Source organism: Triticum dicoccoides, chromosome 6B (assembly GCF_002162155.2).
Source record: "Triticum dicoccoides isolate Atlit2015 ecotype Zavitan chromosome 6B, WEW_v2.0, whole genome shotgun sequence".
NCBI classification, from domain to species: Eukaryota; Viridiplantae; Streptophyta; class Magnoliopsida; order Poales; family Poaceae; genus Triticum; species Triticum dicoccoides.
Genome location: NC_041391.1, coordinates 29,668,374 through 29,687,946, shown reverse-complemented (window position 1 = coordinate 29,687,946; position 19,573 = coordinate 29,668,374).

Below are 19,573 nucleotides of genomic sequence, written 5' to 3'. Positions count from 1 at the left end.
GGGGGTGGTTGTGGGGGGGATTTTTGGGCAAGTTGATTGAATAGTGTATTTTTGTTGCCTGGCACTACTGTATGAGTTGCCTGAAACTAATGTGCTGTGAGATTTGGCGGGGAATCAATCCAACATTCAGGTGTAGCTTTTTGCGATGTTATGAATTGCCTCACAATACTGTAGGATTTGTCTGATTCATACTACGTGAGTTGCTTCGACCACGTGAGCAGTTTTTTTAGGGGTGGGGGTGGAGGGGGAATGTTTGGAAAAGTTGATTCAATAGTGTAGTTTTTTGTTGCTTGACCTCTCAATTCTTGATTTGTGCTGGAATAAGGAAGCTCACAGATCGATCTGCCTGTTGACCGTTCGATGTGTGCGGCCTTGCTGACGTGTCGTGATCCTGGCCGCTCGGTGGCTCCAGTTCTGGATCGTTTCGCCTCTCCTCTCGTTCGCCCGTTTCATCTACAGGTGGGCCGGCGCACGCCGTCGCGGGTGGTTCTCCTCTCTGTGGGTGACCGCTTGGGTGTGAGCGGTTTCTGCGTCGGGGCGAGGGGGCGCGGGGTGGGTGCGCTTCGTCGACGTGCCCGGTTGTCGTTCATCGGCGGGTACACGTTGTGGCCCGCCGGGTAAGCTGCCCGGCTGCGATTCGTTCGCACGGCACCACACTGTTCGATGGCGCGGAGGGTGGTGGGTGGGTGGACTGTCCTATCCTGTGTTGCCGCCTGCCTTTTCTCCTCCCCTCTTCCTTTCATTTCGTTTCGGTGCTCTTTCCTCTTGTCGTCCTGCTTCTGGTCCGCGAGTCGTCGCTAGGGTTGTCCTTTTTCATTGTTCACTGCCTCACCACCATGGGCAGGAGGTTGTGTGCAGGACATGGGATCACCATTTTCCACTCCAACATTAGGTGGCAATTCATCATTAACGTCATCGGGCAATTCATTAAGGTCGATCATCCCCTGCTGCATAAATTTGCTCAAAAATTGAAAAAGGCACACAACTTACAAACATTTTTTGGCAAAGTTAACTTGTTGTAGTGTCAAATAAAGGATAATCCACATAATAGCGGCAGGGGAAGCAATCAGTGAACAAAAGAATGAAAGAAATCCAGTCACATGAAACAACAATTTTTTTGTTTTCTTTTTCCATAGATTCATTCATCAATCAATATAGTTTTCTTGTTCCAAGCTATAAATCTACATAGTCTATAACATCATGGTTTTCTTTTTTACATTTTGCAGGATACAAATCAGAGTCAGAAAAGAGCAGTTGCAGATGATGTGATGCAGACTTTTTTGTTCTGAATTTGGAGGCGGTTTTTGAACATATGTGAAACTTTGTAGTACTACTTTTAAAAGACATGGTGGTTTGTTTTAGTTCGATGTTTTACTTTGCGTTGAAACTATGTTTCTTGTTTAGGGACAAGTTTCTTTATTGATATGTGCCACTTGCACAACATTTGCGACAATGTGTGGTGGGGGTATTAAAAAAGTTGGTTCACACCCCACAATCTGTCATTGGTATAAACCATCTTTGGTTTTTTGTTACTGTTTTTTTATTTTTTATTTATGCAGGGCTATGTGTGATCTGGTGCAGTCCAGCAAGGTATTAACTAACAACAACTTAATAGGAATCAACCACAGTATTAAGGTAATTTTCTTTGACAATATGTTATTTACAACATGTTTCATTTTTGTTAGGATGTAGTTGCCCAACAATTTGAAACAGTTGCTTAACAAGTTGACATAGAGTTGCTACAATTTCATATACATAAACAGAACCAGTGTTGGGGAGGGGACTCCTTTTTCTTAGCAAGCATGCATATAGTCATGCAAGTTCAGGGATCAAAAGTAAGCAGTACTTGCCTGCAATATTGCCAACAGTTGCCTAATTTTTTCCTACATTTCTAGTGTGCCAACAGTTCCCAACATTTTTTTCTTTGTTTTTGTTGTCCAAAGTTGCCTAACATAAACACACAATTTGTCTGACACGTAACCTAGAACTGGCACACCTAAAATCACGGGTGCACTAACTTGTTTTGCTAAAGTGTTATCAACACACACAGTATATATTTTTGTAGAAGGCACCTTTTCTCGCAAGTACGTGTAGAGTCATGCATGTTTAAGTTCACTTCTTCATACTAGTTGCCTACAAATCCCGTGCAATTGCTTACTATTTCAAAGTTAGTTGCTTACAATCTTGGCATCAGTTGCTACAAAACTTTTACAAACAGCACCACACACATACATACACAATAGTTGCCTACAAATTACATATTGTCTGCTTACTATTCAGCATATTAGTTGCTCGCAATCATGGGAACAGTTGCTGCAAAACTTTCATAAACAACACCAAACACATACACACACACTAGTTGCCTACCAATTGCCTGAAGCTGCCTACTTTTTCCCAGTTAGTTTCCCACAATACTGATAACAATTGCTACCAAAACTTTTATGAACAACATCATATACATACACATACACTAGTTGCTTGCAAACTGAACTATTCTTGCTCAAACCAAGCTCCCCAGTTGCTTAACAAGTTTTCCCCCCATCTAATTACGTTTTGTTTGCCCTTGCAGTAGATGTGCCGGAATCTAACCAAATGGTGCCCAAGATCTCAAGAAAGGAGGAAATAGGGGAACTAATTATTGTCTTAAACAGGGGATAAAAAAAGGTAGGACTTGTACCTTCTTCCCCCAGGGACCTATGATTGTTTTCCCCACAAAACCATCAGTTGCCTGCAAAGCATTCTGTACTTGCCTACATCTCAACACAACTCGCCTTACAAAATCGAAATACCTACAACACCAACTCAGCTGTTCATGCACCCTACAACCTACAAACCCAAAACACAAACTAGCCCCAAAACCCCCAAGGAAAAACAGCCTAAGACATGTTCTCCAAGGGCTTCTTTGTTTTTCTTTCTAGCTTACCACAAACTTGCTAATGTTAAGCATGTGACTTGCCTGTGTTTATATGTTGGCTGCACTTTTTAAGAATTTAGGTTCTATTCTTACCCCAAAACCATCAGTTGCCTGTAGAACATTATGTACTTGCCCAAATCTCAACACAAACTTGCTTAGGAACACCCACGCAGTTGCTGGTTGAATACATATTACACAGGTTTTGGATTACTTTTTTGTTCCAACGCACATGAAGTTGCATGCATTGCCCTTGGATGTTTTTCTTGTTCATTCATACCTAAGACTTGTGTTATCTCTATCCAGAAAAAGAGGTAGATCTGAAGAGACCGAACAGGAGAAAAAGAGGTAGATCATGCTGAAGGATATCCTATAATCAAGGTAAATTAAACTGCGCAACAGTCTCTCTTGTTTTTTAGTTGCACATTTACTTATATTCTTCTCATATTTTCACTGTTGAACCAAAGAACAATGGAAACAAATGCCCAAGAGGAATGTTTTTCTAGCTTCTTCAGGAGTTGCTTGGACAATATTATGTTTTTGCTTAATCTTATAATGCAAGTTGCTCCAATCAGCCATTGTTTTGCTCCACATATAGCAAATGATCCGCTAGGAGAAAGCCTTGTTTTTGCCCTTCTTTTCCATACTGAGCTCACTGTTCATCCTCTTATAAGGTACAAAAAGGTTCATGTTTTGCCATGTCATAAGATACCAAAGTTGTGTGTATATCCTATACTTAGTTGCTTCATGATAGCACTATTTTTGCTCAAATAGAATGTGTAATTTGCCAAGAACAAATTCATAAGCAAGTAACAGAATTGTAACACGTTGTAAACAGAGCATGATAGCACTGTTTTCATCCTTTTCAGTAGCACTCTTGAAAAAGAAGTTGCAGCACAATTTAGATGAGTGTGCAGTTTGTAAAAAATTGCACAAAAGAGTCCAAAAATTCCAGGAAGAATCAACAAGACAGAGGAGTAGGTGTTTGGCAAATTAAATGGAAGAGCTGGGCAAAGCTGATCTCCTTGTGTGTTTTTGCTTAGTTTCCTTTCAGTTTTTGTCAATTTCCTTTGGCTGACAACCTCCCTATGCCGCCATTGCAGGGTGAACCAAGGTTTCTAGATCAGGGGAAGGAGGCACACCTCTTTTTCGTAGCTTGGGGGAGAAGAAGATGGGGATGCGTGGGTGGGTATGGTCAGAAGAAGGGAACGGCTTGGAGTCATGTGATGGGGGGGACCAAGCGGAGTTGGGTTGTGGGAGGGTGGACATGCAATTCGCGTGATACAGTGGTGGACCAGCCGGTTTCCTTTTTTGCCAGGGGGACCAAAACCTTCCTTTTGTGGCCGGCTGCCAGGGATCGCTAGGGAGCAAACGGCTGCTCCCTAGACGCGTCCAACATCTTTTTAGTCCTGCATTAGACTAAATTGAACGATTGGATGTTTTAAGTGGGTCTGATCGTGAGGTTGTTACTGCTCGGTGTACATTACGTGGGGTGTACTTTAAGAAAGAAAATGTTTTACTCTTTTATAAGTAGTAGAGAAAACATTGTGAAAAAACATTTAGCACATCCAGATTTTTTTTGTACTTCTTACTTTATAGGAAAATAATATATTTTTTAGACCATGGTAAACAAAATAAATAAAAGTTATAGGAAAAAAACTAAAAGTTAATGCTATGCTAAATAAATATTTTGAAAATATATTTTGATATATATGAAAATTTTCTTCTACGAAGTAAAATGAACATATATGTCAAATAAAATGTTAGTTTACTTGTTTTGACTAATAGAAATGTTCAACTTGTAATACAAAGTGTTTTTTATATATTTATATTTTTCAAAGAAAGAATTGTTTATTCTGTAAAAATTTCGTCATGACATATTTTGAAGTCTAAGAAAATAATTTGCATGTCTGAAAAAGTTAAAATAGTTATTATTTTGGATAAAAATTTATCATATGAAATAGTAATTGATGAAACATACTTTTTCTCAAAAATAATAAAATACTAGCATTGATATAGAAAGAAAAAAAATCTTCATTTTATAAGTAGGATTAAATATAGATATTATAGGTAAAAATACAAATTTAATGAACATAAAGCAAAAAATAATGTAGAAATGGAGGTGAACATATTAATATTATTTTGTGAAAAGTGATCAAAAAAGGAAAACAAAAGTAAAAACTAGGAAAAGCTGGAAAAGGGATAACCAAGAAAATAATTAAATAAATTGAGAAAGTAAAAACAAAGTTGAATGGAAACAAAAACTATAGTAAGAATACCCAAGTGGGTATGTGAAATGTCCTTATTCTCCGCAATCAGGAGGGGCTGGGGGTGGATTCTCGGGCCATCCGACCCAAAGGAGAACAAGCAATGATGATGCGACAACTCAAGCTCATTGTAGTTGTCAAAACAACACTTTATGGTCCCCACAATTGTAGCAAACCACAACAACATAATCATCAGCCTTATGCAAAGAAACATCGGTAGGCTCATTGGTTTTAGGAGCAGTCACTTGATTACATGTAGAATCAGCATGGTTTTTAGCCTTTTGCTTCCCAGAATTGTTCATATTGCTCTTTTGCTTTGCCTATTGTTGATGAGATTGTTGAATATTGTGACTGAACAGGGAAGAACTACTGCTGCCCTTGCCCAAACTGCTGCTGCTGAGTTGGTGGGTACCCAAAATCCTAGTTCTGCCATTCGAGTAAGCCTTGGATCCGTTGCACTGGCCAGTTGCCTCGCCGATTAGGGGGGGGGGGGTCGCTCCTCCTGGAAACTGAGGGAAACCCCAAGGAGGTGGTTGTCCCTAGAAACCGAAGGAGGGGTTGAAGCCGAACGACACCCTAGGATGATCCACATGCAGTGGAAACTACGGTCGCTGCTGATGATCTCCACCCTAGGAGCCACAACCCTCCCCTCCTGATGAGGACATCAATACCATTGTTACACCCACAGCCCCTACTGTTACATATACTGGACCAATTACTAGAGCTCGCGCACGCCGATTAAATTACTAGGGCCTAGCTTGGAGAAGGATGAACATTGGAGCAAGAACAAGCATGGAGTTGATGGCATGCGCAAGGGGAACAAGAACGGAGTTACAAGTGATGATTTCAGGACTTTGAAGCCACCATAAGGAGTGCATGAAGCCTTGGAGGAATATACAAGATGCCACTTCATAAATTTCGTCTAGAGGCTATTCTAGGTGCTGCATCACCTTATTATTGGTCCAGGCCCATGTAATTTTGAAATACTTAAGTATAGGCTGTTTTTAGAGTCCGTATGTGTGGGGAAACAAGAGTTAGGGTTGGTTTCGGACCCCTCCTCCAAGGGCCACGAAATTCCCCCCTTTTCCTGTTGGGGACCGTAGCAGAAATTTAAAATTTTCTACGCATCACCAAGATCAATCTATGGAGTCATCTAACAACGAGAGAGAGAGGAGTGCATCTACATACCCTTGTAGATCGCGAGCGAAAGCATTCAAGAGAACGGGGTTGATGGAGTCGAACTCGTTGTGATCCAAATCACCAATGATCCTAGCGCCGAACGGACGTCACCTCCATGTTCAACACACACGGAGCAGAGAAGTATCCCGTGCCTTGATTCAGCAAGGAGGAGGGAGAGGTTGAGGAAGAGAGCTCCAACAGCAGCACGACGGCGTGGTGGTGATGGAGTGGCAGTACTCCGGTAGGGCTTCGCCAAGCTCTTAACGGAGGAGGAGAGGTGTTGGGGAGGGGAGGGGTTGCGCCTTGGATGTGGTGCTGCAGCCCTCCCCTCGCCCCTCTGTTTATAGGAGAAGGGGGAAGGGGGGCCAGCCCCTCTAGATGGGATCTAGAGGGGGGCGGCGGCCAAGGGGGAGGGGGCTTGCCCCCCAAGCAAGGGGGCGCCCCCTCCAGAGTTTCCCCCCAACCCTAGGCGCATGGGCCCAAGGGGGGGGATGCGCCCAGCCCTCCAAGGGCTGGTTCCCTTTCCTCTACGGCCCATGAGGCCCTCCGAGAGAGGTGGCCCCTCCCGGTGGACCCCTGGAACCCCTCCGGTGGCCCCGGTACAATACCGATATGCCTCCGAACTTTTCCAATGACCGTATGACAACTTCCCATATATAAATCTTCACCTCCGACCATTCCGGAACTCCTCGTGACGTCCGGGATCTCATGCGGGACTCCGAACAACATTCGGTAATCACATACATATCTTCCTTATAATCATAGCGTCATCGAACCTTAAGTGTGTAGACCCTACAGGTTCGGGAATCGCGCAGACATGACCGAGACAGCTCTCTGGCCAATAACCAACAGCGGGATCTGGATACCCATGTTGGCTCCCACATGTTCCACGATGATCTCATCGGATGAACCACGATGTCGAGGATTCAAGTAATCCCGTATACAATTCCCTTTGTCAATCGGTACGTTACTTTCCCGAGATTCGATCGTCGGTATCCCAATACCTCGTTCAATCTCGTTACCAGCAAGTCACTTTACTCGTTCCATAATGCATGATCATGTGACCAACCACTTGGTCACATTGAGCTCATTATGATGATGCATTACCAAGTGGGCCCAGAGATACCTCTCCGTCATACGGAGTGACAAATCCTAGTCTCGATCCTTGCCAACCCAACAGACACTTTCGGAGATACCTGTAGTGTACCTTTATAGCCACCCAGTTATGTTGTGCCGTTTGGTACACCCAAAGCACTCCTACGGTATCCGGGAGTTGCACGATCTCATGGTCTAAGGAAATGATACTTGACATTAGAAAAGCTCTAGCAGACAAACTACACGATCTTGTGCTATGCTTAGAATTGGGTCTTGTCCATCACATCATTCTCCCAATGATGTGATCCCGTTATCAATGACATCCAATGTCCATGGTCAGGAAACCGTAGCCATCCATTGATCAACGAGCTAGTCAACTAGAGGCTCACTAGGGACATGTTGTGGTCTATGTATTCACACATGTATTACGATTTCTGGATAACACAATTGTAGCATGAACAATAGACAATTATCATGAACAAGGAAATATAATAATAAAAATTTATTATTTCCTCTAGGGCATATTTCCAACAGTCTCCCACTTGCACTAGAGTCAATAATCTAGTTACATTGTGATGAATCGAACACCCATAGAGTTCTGGTGTTGATCATGTTTTGCTCGCGGAAGAGGTTTAGTCAACGGATCTGCGACATTCAGATCCGTATGCACTTTGCAAATATCTATGTCTCCATCTTGAACATTTTCACGAATGGAGTTGAAGCGACGCTTGATGTGCCTGGTCTTCTTGTGAAACCTGGGCTCCTTGGCAAGGGCAATGCTCCAGTGTTGTCATAGAAGAGAGTCATCGGCCCTGACGCATTGGGAGTAACTCCTAGGTCGGTAATGAACTCCTTCATCCAGATTGCTTCATGTGCTGCCTCCGAGGCTGCCATGTATTCCGCTTCACATGTAGATCCCGCCACGACGCTTTGCTTGCAACTGCACCAGCTTACTGCACCACCATTCAAAATATACACGTATCCGGTTTGTGACTTAGAGTCATCCAGATCTGTGTCAAAGCTAGCATCGACGTAACCCTTTACGACGAGCTCTTCGTCACCTCCATAAACGAGAAACATATCCTTAGTCCTTTTCAGGTACTTCAGGATATTCTTGACCGCTGTCCAGTGTTCCATGCCGGGATTACTTTGGTACCTTCCTACCAAACTTAAGGCAAGGTTTACATCAGGTCTGGTACACAGCATGGCATACATAATAGACCCTATGGCCGAGGCATAGGGGATGACACTCATCTTTTCTCTATCTTCTGCCGTGGTCTGATATTGAGCCGAGCTCAATTTCACACCTTGCAACACAGGAAAGAACCCCTTCTTGGACTGATCCATATTGAAGTTCTTCAATATCTTATCAAGGTATGTGCTTTGTGAAAGACCTATGAGGCGTCTCGATCTATCTCTATAGATCTTGATGCCTAATATGTAAGCAGCTTCTCCAAGGTCCTTCATTGAAAAACACTTATTCAAGTAGGCCTTTATGCTCTCAAAGAGTTCTATATCATTTCCCATCAACAGTATGTCATCCACATATAATATGAGAAATGCTACAGAGCTCCCACTCACTTTCTTGTAAACGTAGGCTTCTCCATAAGTCTGCATAAACCCAAACGCTTTGATCATTTCATCAAAGCGAATGTTCCAACTCTGAGATGCTTGCACCAGCCCATAGATGGAGCGCTGGAGCTTGCATACCTTGTTAGCATTCTTAGGATCGACAAAACCTTCCGGCTGCATCATATACAATTCTTCCTTAAGAAAGCCGTTAAGGAATCCCATTTTGACGTCCATTTGCCATATCTCATAATCATAGAATGCGCAATTGATAACATGATCGGACGGACTTAAGCTTCGCTACGGGTGAGAAGGTCTCATCGTAGTCAACCCCTTGAACTTGTCGATAACCCTTAGCGACAAGTCGAGCTTTGTAGATGGTAACATTACCATCCGCGTCCGTCTTCTTCTTAAAGATCCATTTATTTTCTATTGCTCGCCGATCATTGGGCAAGTCTGTCAAAGTCCATACTTTGTTTTCATACATGGATCCGATATCGGATTGCATGGCTTCAAGCCATTTGTTGGAATCTGGGCCCGCCATCGCTTCTTCATAGTTCGAAGGTTCACCGTTGTCTAACAACATGATTTCCAGGACGGGATTGCCATACCATTCTGGTGTGGAACGTGTCCTTGTGGACCTACGAAGTTCAGTAGCAACTTGATCCGAAGTACCTTGATCATCATCATTAACCTCCTCTCTAGCCGGTGCAGGCACCACAGGAACATCTTCCTGAGCTGCGCTACTTTCCTCTTCAAGAAGCAGTACTTCATCAAGTTCTACTTTCCTCCCACTTACTTCTTTCGAGAGAAACTCTTTCTCCAGAAAGGACCCGTTCTTGGCAACAAAGATCTTGCCTTCGGATCTGAGGTAGAAGGTATACCCAATGGTTTCCTTAGGGTATCCTATGAAGACGCATTTTTCCGACTTGGGTTCGAGCTTTTCAGGTTGCAGTTTCTTGACATAAGCATCGCATCCCCAAACTTTTAGAAACGACAGCTTAGGTTTCTTCCCAAACCATAATTCATACGGTGTCGTCTCAACGGATTTCGACGGAGCCCTATTTAAAGTGAATGCGGCAGTCTCTAAAGCATAGCCCCAAAATGAGAGCGGTAGATCGGTAAGAGACATCATCGATCGCACCATATCCAATAGAGTGCGATTACGATGTTCGGACACACCATTACACTGAGGTGTTCCAGGCGGCGTGAGTTGTGAAACGATTCCACATTTCCTTAAGTGTGTGCCAAATTCGTGACTCAAATATTCCCCTCCACGATCTGATCGTAAGAATTTTATTTTCCTGTCACGTTGATTTTCAACCTCACTCTGAAATTCCTTGAACTTTTCAAAGGTCTCAGACTTGTGTTTCATTAAGTAGACATACCCATATCTACTTAAGTCATCAGTGAGGGTGAGAACATAACGATAGCCACCGCGAGCCTCAATGCTCATTGGACCGCACACATCAGTATGTATGATTTCCAATAAGTTGGTTGCTCGCTCCATTGTTCCGGAGAACGGAGTCTTGGTCATTTTACCCATGAGGCATGGTTCGCACGTGTCAAATGATTCGTAATCAAGAGACTCCAAAAGTCCATCTGCATGGAGCTTCTTCATGCGTTTGACACCAATGTGACCAAGGCGGCAGTGCCACAAATATGTGGGACTATCATTATCAACCTTACATCTTTTGGTATTCACACTATGAATATGTGTAACATCACGTTCGAGATTCATTAAGAATAAACCATTGACCAGCGGGGCATGACCATAAAACATATCTCTCATATAAATATAACAACCATTATTCTCGGATTTAAATGAGTAGCCATCTCGTATTAAACGAGATACAGATACAATGTTCATGCTCAAAGCTGGCACTAAATAACAATTATTGAGGTTTAAAACTAATCCCGTAGGTAAATGTAGAGGTAGCGTGCCGACGGCGATCACATCGACCTTGGAACCATTCCCGACGCACATCGTCACCTCGTCCTTCGCCAGTCTCCGCTTATTCCGCAACTCATGTTTTGAGTTACAAATATGAGCAACCGCACCGGTATCAAATACCCAGGAGCTACTACGAGTACTGGTAAGGTACACATCAATTACATGTATATCACATATACCTTTGGTGTTGCTGGCCTTCTTGTCCGCTAAGTACTTGGGGCAGTTCTGCTTCCAGTGACCACTTCCCTTGCAATAAAAACACTCAGTCTCAGGCTTGGGTCCATTCTTTGGTTTCTTCCCGGCAGCTTGCTTGCCGGGCGCGGCACCTCCCTTGCTGTCTTTCTTGAAACCCTTTTTACCCTTGCCCTTCTTGAACTTAGTGGTTTTATTCACCATCAACACTTGATGTTCCTTTTTGATTTCCACCTCCGCTGATTCAGCATTGAATATACTTCAGGAATGGTTTTCTCCATCCCCTGCATATTGAAGTTCATCACAAAGCTCTTGTAGCTTGGTGGAAGAGACTGAAGGATTCTGTCAACGACCGCGTCATCCGGGAGATTAACTCCCAGCTGAGATAAGCAGTTGTGCAACCCAGACATTTTGAGTATGTGCTTGCTGACGGAACTATTTTCCTCCATCTTACAACTGTAGAACTTGTCGGAGACTTCATATCTCTCGACCCGGGCATGAGCTTGGAAAACCATTCTCAGCTCTTGGAACATCTCATATGCTCCGTGCTGCTCGAAACGTTTTTGGAGCCCCGGTTCTAAGCTGTAAAGCATGCCGCACTGAACCAGGGAGTAATCATCAACACGCGACCGCCAAGCGTTCATAACGTCTTGGTTCGCTGGGGTGGGTGCTTCACCTAACGGTGCTTCAAGGACATATGCTTTCTTGGCAGCTATGAGGATGATCCTCAAGTTCCGGACCCAGTCCGTATAGTTGCTACCATCATCTTTCAGCTTGGTTTTCTCTAGGAACGCGTTGAAGTTGAGGTTGACATGAGCGTGGGCCATTTGATCTACAAGACATTTTTGCAAAAGTTTTAGACTAAGTTCATGATAATTAAGTTCATCTAATCAAATTATTTAATGAACTCCCACTCAGACAGACATCCCTCTAGTCATCTAAGTGATACATGATCCGAGTCAACTAGGCCGTGTCCGATCATCACGTGAGACGGCCTAGTCATCATCGGTGAACATCTTCATGTTGATCGTATCTTCTATATGACTCATGTTCGACCTTTCGGTCTCTTGTGTTCCGAGGCCATGTCTGTACATGCTAGGCTCGTCAAGTCAACCTAAGTGTTTTGCATGTGTAAATTTGGCTTACACCCGTTGTATGTGAACGTTAGAATCTATCACACCCGATCATCACGTGGTGCTTCGAGAGAACGAACTTTCGCAACGGCGCACAGTTAGGGGGAACACTTTCTTGAAATTATTATGAGGGATCATCTTATTTATGCTACCGTCGTTCTAAGCAAATAAGATGCAAAAACATGATAAACATCACATGCAATCAAATAGTGACATGATATGGCCAATATCATTTTTCTCCTTTTTGATCTCCATCTTCGGGGCGCCATGATCATCATCATCACCGGCATGACACCATGATCTCCATCATCATGATCTCCATCATCGTGTCTTCATGAAGTTGTCTCGCCAACTATTACTTCTACTACTATGGCTAACGGTTTAGCAATAAAGTAAAGTAACTACATGGCGTTATTCATTGACACGTAGGTCATACAATAAATTAAGACAACTCCTATGGATCCTGCCAGTTGTCATACTCATCGACATGCAAGTCGTGATTCCTATTACAAGAACATGATCAATCTCATACATCACATATATATCATTCATGACATCCTTTTGGCCATATCACATCACACGACATATGCTGCAAAAACAAGTTAGACGTCCTCTAATTGTTGTTGCAAATTTTTTACGTGGCTGCTATAGGTTTCTAGCAAGAACGTTTCTTACCTACGCCAAAACCACAACGTGATATGCCAATTTCTATTTACCCTTCATAAGGACCCTTTTCATCAAATCCAATCCGACTAAAGTGGGAGAGACAGACACCCGCTAGCCACCTTATGCAACTAGTGCATGTCAGTCGGTGGAACCTGTCTCACGTAAGCGTACGTGTAAGGTCGGTCCGGGCCGCTTCATCCCATGATGACGCCGAAACAAAATAAGACTAGTAGTGGCAAGTAAATTGACAATATCGACGCCCACAACAAACTTGTGTTCTACTCGTGCATAGAAACTACGCATAGACCGAGCTCATGATGCCACTGTTGGGGATCGTAGCAGAAATTTAAAATTTTCTACGCATCACCAAGATCAATCTGTGGAGTCATCTAGCAACGAGAGAGAGAGGGGTGCATCTACATACCCTTATAGATCGCGAGCGGAAGCGTTCAAGAGAACGGGGTTGATGGAGTCGAACTCGTCGTGATCCAAAACACCAATGATCCTAGCGCCGAATGGACGGCACCTCCGCGTTCAACACACGTACGGAGCGGAGACGTCTCCCGCGCCTTGATCCAGCAAGGAGGAGGGAGAGGTTGAGGAAGAGATCTCCAACAGCAGCATGACGGCGTGGTGGTGATGGAGTGGCAGTACTCCGGTAGGGCTTCGCTAAGCTCTTAACGGAGGAGCAGAGGTGTTGGGGAGGGGAGGGGCTGCGCCTTGGATGTGGTGCTACAGCCCTCCCCTCGCCCCTCTATTTATAGGAGAAGGGGGAAGGGGGCCCGGCCCCTCTAGATGGGATCTAGAGGGGGGCGGCGGCAAAGGGGGAGGGGGCTTGCCCCCCAAGCAAGGGGGCGCCCCCTCTAGGGTTTCCCCCCCAACCCTAGGCGCATGGGCCCAAGGGGGGTGTTGCGCCTGAAGGAAATATGCCCTAGAGGCAATAATAAAGTTATTATTTATTTCCTCATATCATGATAAATGTTTATTATTCATGCTAGAATTGTATCAACCGGAAACATGATACATGTGTGAATACATAGACAAACATATAGTCACTAGTATGCCTCTACTTGACTAGCTCATTAATCAAAGATGGTTATGTTTCCTAACCATTGACATGTGTTGTCATTTGATTAATGGGATCACATCACTAGGAGAATGAGGTGATTGACATGACCCATCCCGTTAGCTTAGCACTTGATCGTTTAGTATTCTGCTATTGCTTCCTTCATGACTTATACATGTTCCTGTAACTATGAGAATTGTGTAACTCCCGTTTACCGGAGGAACACTTTGGGTACTACCAAACGTCACAACGTAACTGGGTGATTATAAAGGAGTACTACAGGTGTCTCCGAAGGTACATGTTGAGTTAGCATAATTCGAGATTAGGTTTTGTCACTCCGATTGTCGGAGAGGTATCTCTGGGCCCTCTCGGCAATGCTCATCACCTAAGCCTTGCAAGCATGTAACTAATGAGTTAGTTATAAGATGAAGTATTACAGAACGAGTAAAGAGACTTGTCGATAACAAGATTGAACTAGGTATTGGATACTGACGATCGAATCTCGGACAAGTAACAACCGATGACAAAGGGAACAACGTATGTTGTTATGCGGTTTGACCGATAAAGATCTTCGTAGAATATGTAGGAACCAATATGGGCATCCAGGTCCCGCTATTGGTTATTGACCAGAGATGTGTCTCAGTCATGTCTACATCGTTCTCGAACCGTAGGGTCCGCACGCTTAAGGTTTCGATGACAGTTATATTATGAGTTTATGTATTTTGATGTACCGAAGGTTGTTCGGAGTCCCGGATATGATTACGGACATGACGAGGAGTCTCGAAATGGTCGAGACATAAAGATTGATATATTGGACGGATATATTTGGACACCGGAAATGTTCCGGAGAAGTTTGGAGCCCCGGGAGGTTACCGGAACCCCCCGGGAGGTATATGGGCCTTATTGGGCCCATGTAGGAGGAAGAGAGAAGGAGCAAGGGAGGGGGGCGCGCCCCCCCAAGCCCAATCCGAATTGGGGAGGGGGGCCGGCCCCCCCTTTCCTTTCTCCTTCCCCCTCTTCCTATTACTACTACTAGTACTACTTCCTAATACTAGTACTCTTTCCTTCCCCCTCCAAATAAGATAAGGAAAAGAGAGGGAAACCTACTTGGAGTAGGTTTCCCCCTCCTCATGCCGCGCCCCCCCTAGGGCCGGCCACCTCCTCCCTCCCTCCTTTATATACGGGGGTAAGGGGGCACCCTAGGAGACAGAAGTTGATCATTGATCGTTCCTTAGCCGTGTGCGGTGCCCCCCTCCACGATATTACACCTCGGTCATATTGCAGCGGTGCTTAGGCGAAGCCCTGCAATAGGAGAACATCAAGATCGTCACCACGCCGTCGTGCTGACGGAACTCCCCCTCGGCGCCTCTGCTGGATCGGAGATCGAGGGTGCGTCATCGAGCTGTACGCGTGTCAAGAACTCGGAGGTGCCGGAGTAACGGTACTTGGATCGGTTGAACCGGAGGACGTACGACTACTTCCTCTATGTTGCGTCAACGCTTCTGCTTCGGTCTACGAGGGTACGTAGACAACACTCTCCCCTCGTTGCTGTATCATCACCATGATCTTGCGTGTGCGTAGGAATTTTTTTGAAATTACTACGTTCCCCAACAGTGCCATCCGAGCCTAGGTTTTATGCGTTGATGTTATATGCACGAGTAGAACACAAGTGAGTTGTAGATGATATAAGTCATACTGCCTACCAGCATGCCATACTTTGGTTCAGCGGTATTGTGAGATGAAGCGGTCCGGACCGACATTACGCGTACGCTTACGCGAGACTGGTTTCACCGTTACGAGCACTCGTGCTTAAAGGTGGCTAGCGGGTGTCTGTCTCTCTCACTTTAGTTGAACCGAGTGTGGCTACGCCCGGTCCTTGTGAAGGTTAAAACGGAGTCTATTTGACAAACTATCGTTGTGGTTTTGATGCGTAGGTGAGATTGATTCTTGCTTAAGCCCGTAGCAGCCACGTAAAATTTGCAACAACAAAGTAGAGGACATCTAACTTGTTTTTGCAGGGCATGTTGTGATGTGATATGGCCAAGACATGATGCTATATTTTATTGTATGAGATGATCATGTTTTGTAACCGAAGTTATCGGCAACTGGCAGGAGCCATATGGTTGTCGCTTTATTGTATGAAATGCAAACGCCCTGTAATTGCTTTACTTTATCACTAAGCGGTAGCGATAGTCGTAGAAGCAATAGATGGCGTAACGACAACGATGCTACGATGGAGATCAAGGTGTCGCGCCGGTGACGATGGTGATCACGACGGTGCTTCGAAGATGGAGATCACAAGCACAAGATGATGATGGCCATATCATATCACTTATATTGATTGCATGTGATGTTTATCCTTTATGCATCTTATCTTGCTTTGTTTGACGGTAGCATTTTAAGATGATCTCTCACTAATTATCAAGAAGTGTTCTCCCTGAGTATGCACCGTTGCAAAAGTTCTTCGTGCTGAGACACCACGTGATGATCGGGTGTGATAGGCTCTACGTTCAAATACAACGGGTGCAAAACAGTTGCACACGCGGAATACTCAGGTTATACTTGACGAGCCTAGCATATACAGATATGGCCTCGGAACACGGGGACCGAAAGGTCGAGCGTGAATCATATAGTAGATATGATCAACATAGAGATGTTCACCATTGAAACTACTCCATCTCACGTGATGATCGGACATGGTTTAGTTGATTTGGATCACGTAATCACTTAGATGACTAGAGATATGTCTGTCTAAGTGGGAGTTCTTTAGTAATATGATTAATTGAACTTAAATTTATCATGAACTTAGTACCTGATAGTATTTTGCTTGTCTATGTTTGTATGTAGATAGATGGCTCGTGCTATTGTTCCGTTGAATTTTAATGCGTTCCTTGAGAAAGCAAAGTTGAAAGATGATGGTAGCAATTACACGGACTGGGTCCGTAACCTGAGGATTATCCTCATTGCTGCACAGAAGAGTTACGTCCTGGAAGCACCGCTAGGTGCCAGGCCTGCTGCTGATGCAACTGACGACGTTAAGAACGTCTGGCAGAGCAAAGCTGATGACTACTCTATAGTTCAGTGTGCCATGCTTTACGGCTTAGAACCGGGTCTTCAACGATGTTTTGAACGTCATGGGGCATATGAGATGTTCCGGGAGTTGAAGTTAATATTTCAAGCAAATACCCGGATTGAGAGATATGAAGTCTCCAATAAGTTCTACAGCTGCAAGATGGAGGAGAACAGTTCTGTCAGTGAGCATATACTCAAAATGTCTGGGTATAATAATCACTTGATTCAACTGGGGGTTAATCTTCCGGATGATAGCGTCATTGACAGAATTCTCCAATCACTGCCACCAAGCTACAAGAGCTTTGTGATGAACTATAATATGCAAGGGATGAACAAGACTATTCCCGAGCTCTTCGCGATGCTGAAAGCCGCGGAGGTAGAAATCAAAAAGGAGCATCAAGTGTTGATGGTCAACAAGACCACTGGTTTCAAGAAAAGGGGCAAAGGGAAGAAGAAGGGGAACTTCAAAAGGAACGGCAAACAAGTTGCTGCTCAAGTGAAGAAACCCAAGTCTGGACCTAAGCCTGAAACTGAGTGCTTCTACTGCAAGCAGACTGGACACTGGAAGCGGAACTGCCCCAAGTATTTGGCGGATAAGAAGGATGGCAAAGTGAACAAAGGTATATGTGATATACATGTTATTGATGTGTACCTTACTAATGCTCGCAGTAGCACCTGGGTATTTGATACTGGTTCTGTTGCTAACATTTGCAACTCGAAACAGGGACTACGGATTAAGCGAAGATTAGCTAAGGATGAGGTGACGATGCGCGTGGGAAATGGTTCCAAAGTCGATGTGATCGCGGTCGGCACGCTACCTCTACATCTACGATCGGGATTAGTTTTAGACCTAAATAATTGTTATTTGGTGCCCGCGTTAAGCATGAACATTATATCTGGATCTTGTTTGATGCGAGACGGTTATTCATTTAAATCAGAGAATAATGGTTGTTCTATTTATATGAGTAATATCTTTTATGGTCATGCACCCTTGAAGAGTGGTCTATTTTTATTAAATCTCGATAGTAGTGATACACATATTCATAATGTTTAAGCCAAAAGATGCAGAGTTGATAATGATAGTGCAACATATTTGTGGCACTGCCGTTTAGGTCATATCGGTGTAAAACGCATGAAGAAACTCCATACTGATGGACTTCTGGAATCACTTGATTATGAATCACTTGGTACTTGCGAACCGTGCCTCATGGGCAAGATGACCAAAACACCGTTCTCCGGATCTATGGAGAGAGCAACAGATTTGTTGGAAATCATACATACAGATGTATGTGGTCCGATGAATGTTGAGGCTCGTGGCGGATATCGTTATTTCCTCACCTTCACAGATGATTTGAGCAGATATGGGTATATCTACTTGGTGAAGCACAAGTCTGAAACATTTGAAAAGTTCAAAGAATTTCAGAGTGAAGTAGAAAATCATCGTAACAAGAAAATAAAGTTTCTACGATCTGATCGTAGAGGAGAATATTTGAGTTACGAGTTTGGTTTACATTTGAAACAATGTGGAATAGTTTCGCAACTCACGCCACCTGGAACACCACAGCGAAATGGTGTGTCCAAACGTCGTAATCGTACTTTACTTGATATGGTGCGATCTATGATGTCTCTTACCGATTTACCGCTATCGTTTTGGGGTTATGCTTTAGAGACGGCTGCATTCACGTTAAATAGGGCACCATCAAAATCCGTTGAGACGACGCCTTATGAACTGTGGTTTGGCAAGAAACCAAAGTTGTCGTTTCAAAAAGTTTGGGGCTGCGATGCTTATGTGAAGAAACTTCAACCAGATAAGCTCGAACCCAAATCGGAGAAATGTATCTTCATAGGATACCCAAAGGAGACAATTGGGTACACCTTCTATCACAGATCTGAAGGCAAGATTTTCGTTGCTAAAATCGGATCCTTTCTAGAGAAGGAGTTTCTCTCGAAAGAAGTGAGTGGGAGGAAAGTAGAACTTGATGAGATAACTGTATCTACTCCCTTATTGGAAAGTAGTTCATCACAAGAACCGGTTCCTGTGACAACTACACCAATTAGTGAGGAAGCTAATGATATTGATCATGAAACTTCAGATCAAGTTTCTACTGAACCTCGTAGGTCTACCAGAGTAAGATCCGCACCAGAGTGGTACGGAAATCCTATTCTGGAAGTCATGTTACTAGACCATGATGAACCTACGAACTATGAGGAAGCGATGATGAGCCCAGATTCCGCAAAATGGCTAGAGGCCATGAAATCTGAGATAGGAACCATGTATGAAAACAAAGTATGGACTTTGGTTGACTTGCCCGATGATCGGAAAGCCATTGAGAATAAATGGATCTTTAATAAGAAGACTGACACTGATGGTAATGTTACTGTCTACAAAGCTCGACTTGTTGCAAAAGGTTTTCGACAAGTTCAAGGGGTTGACTACGATGAGACTTTCTCACCCGTAGCGATGCTTAA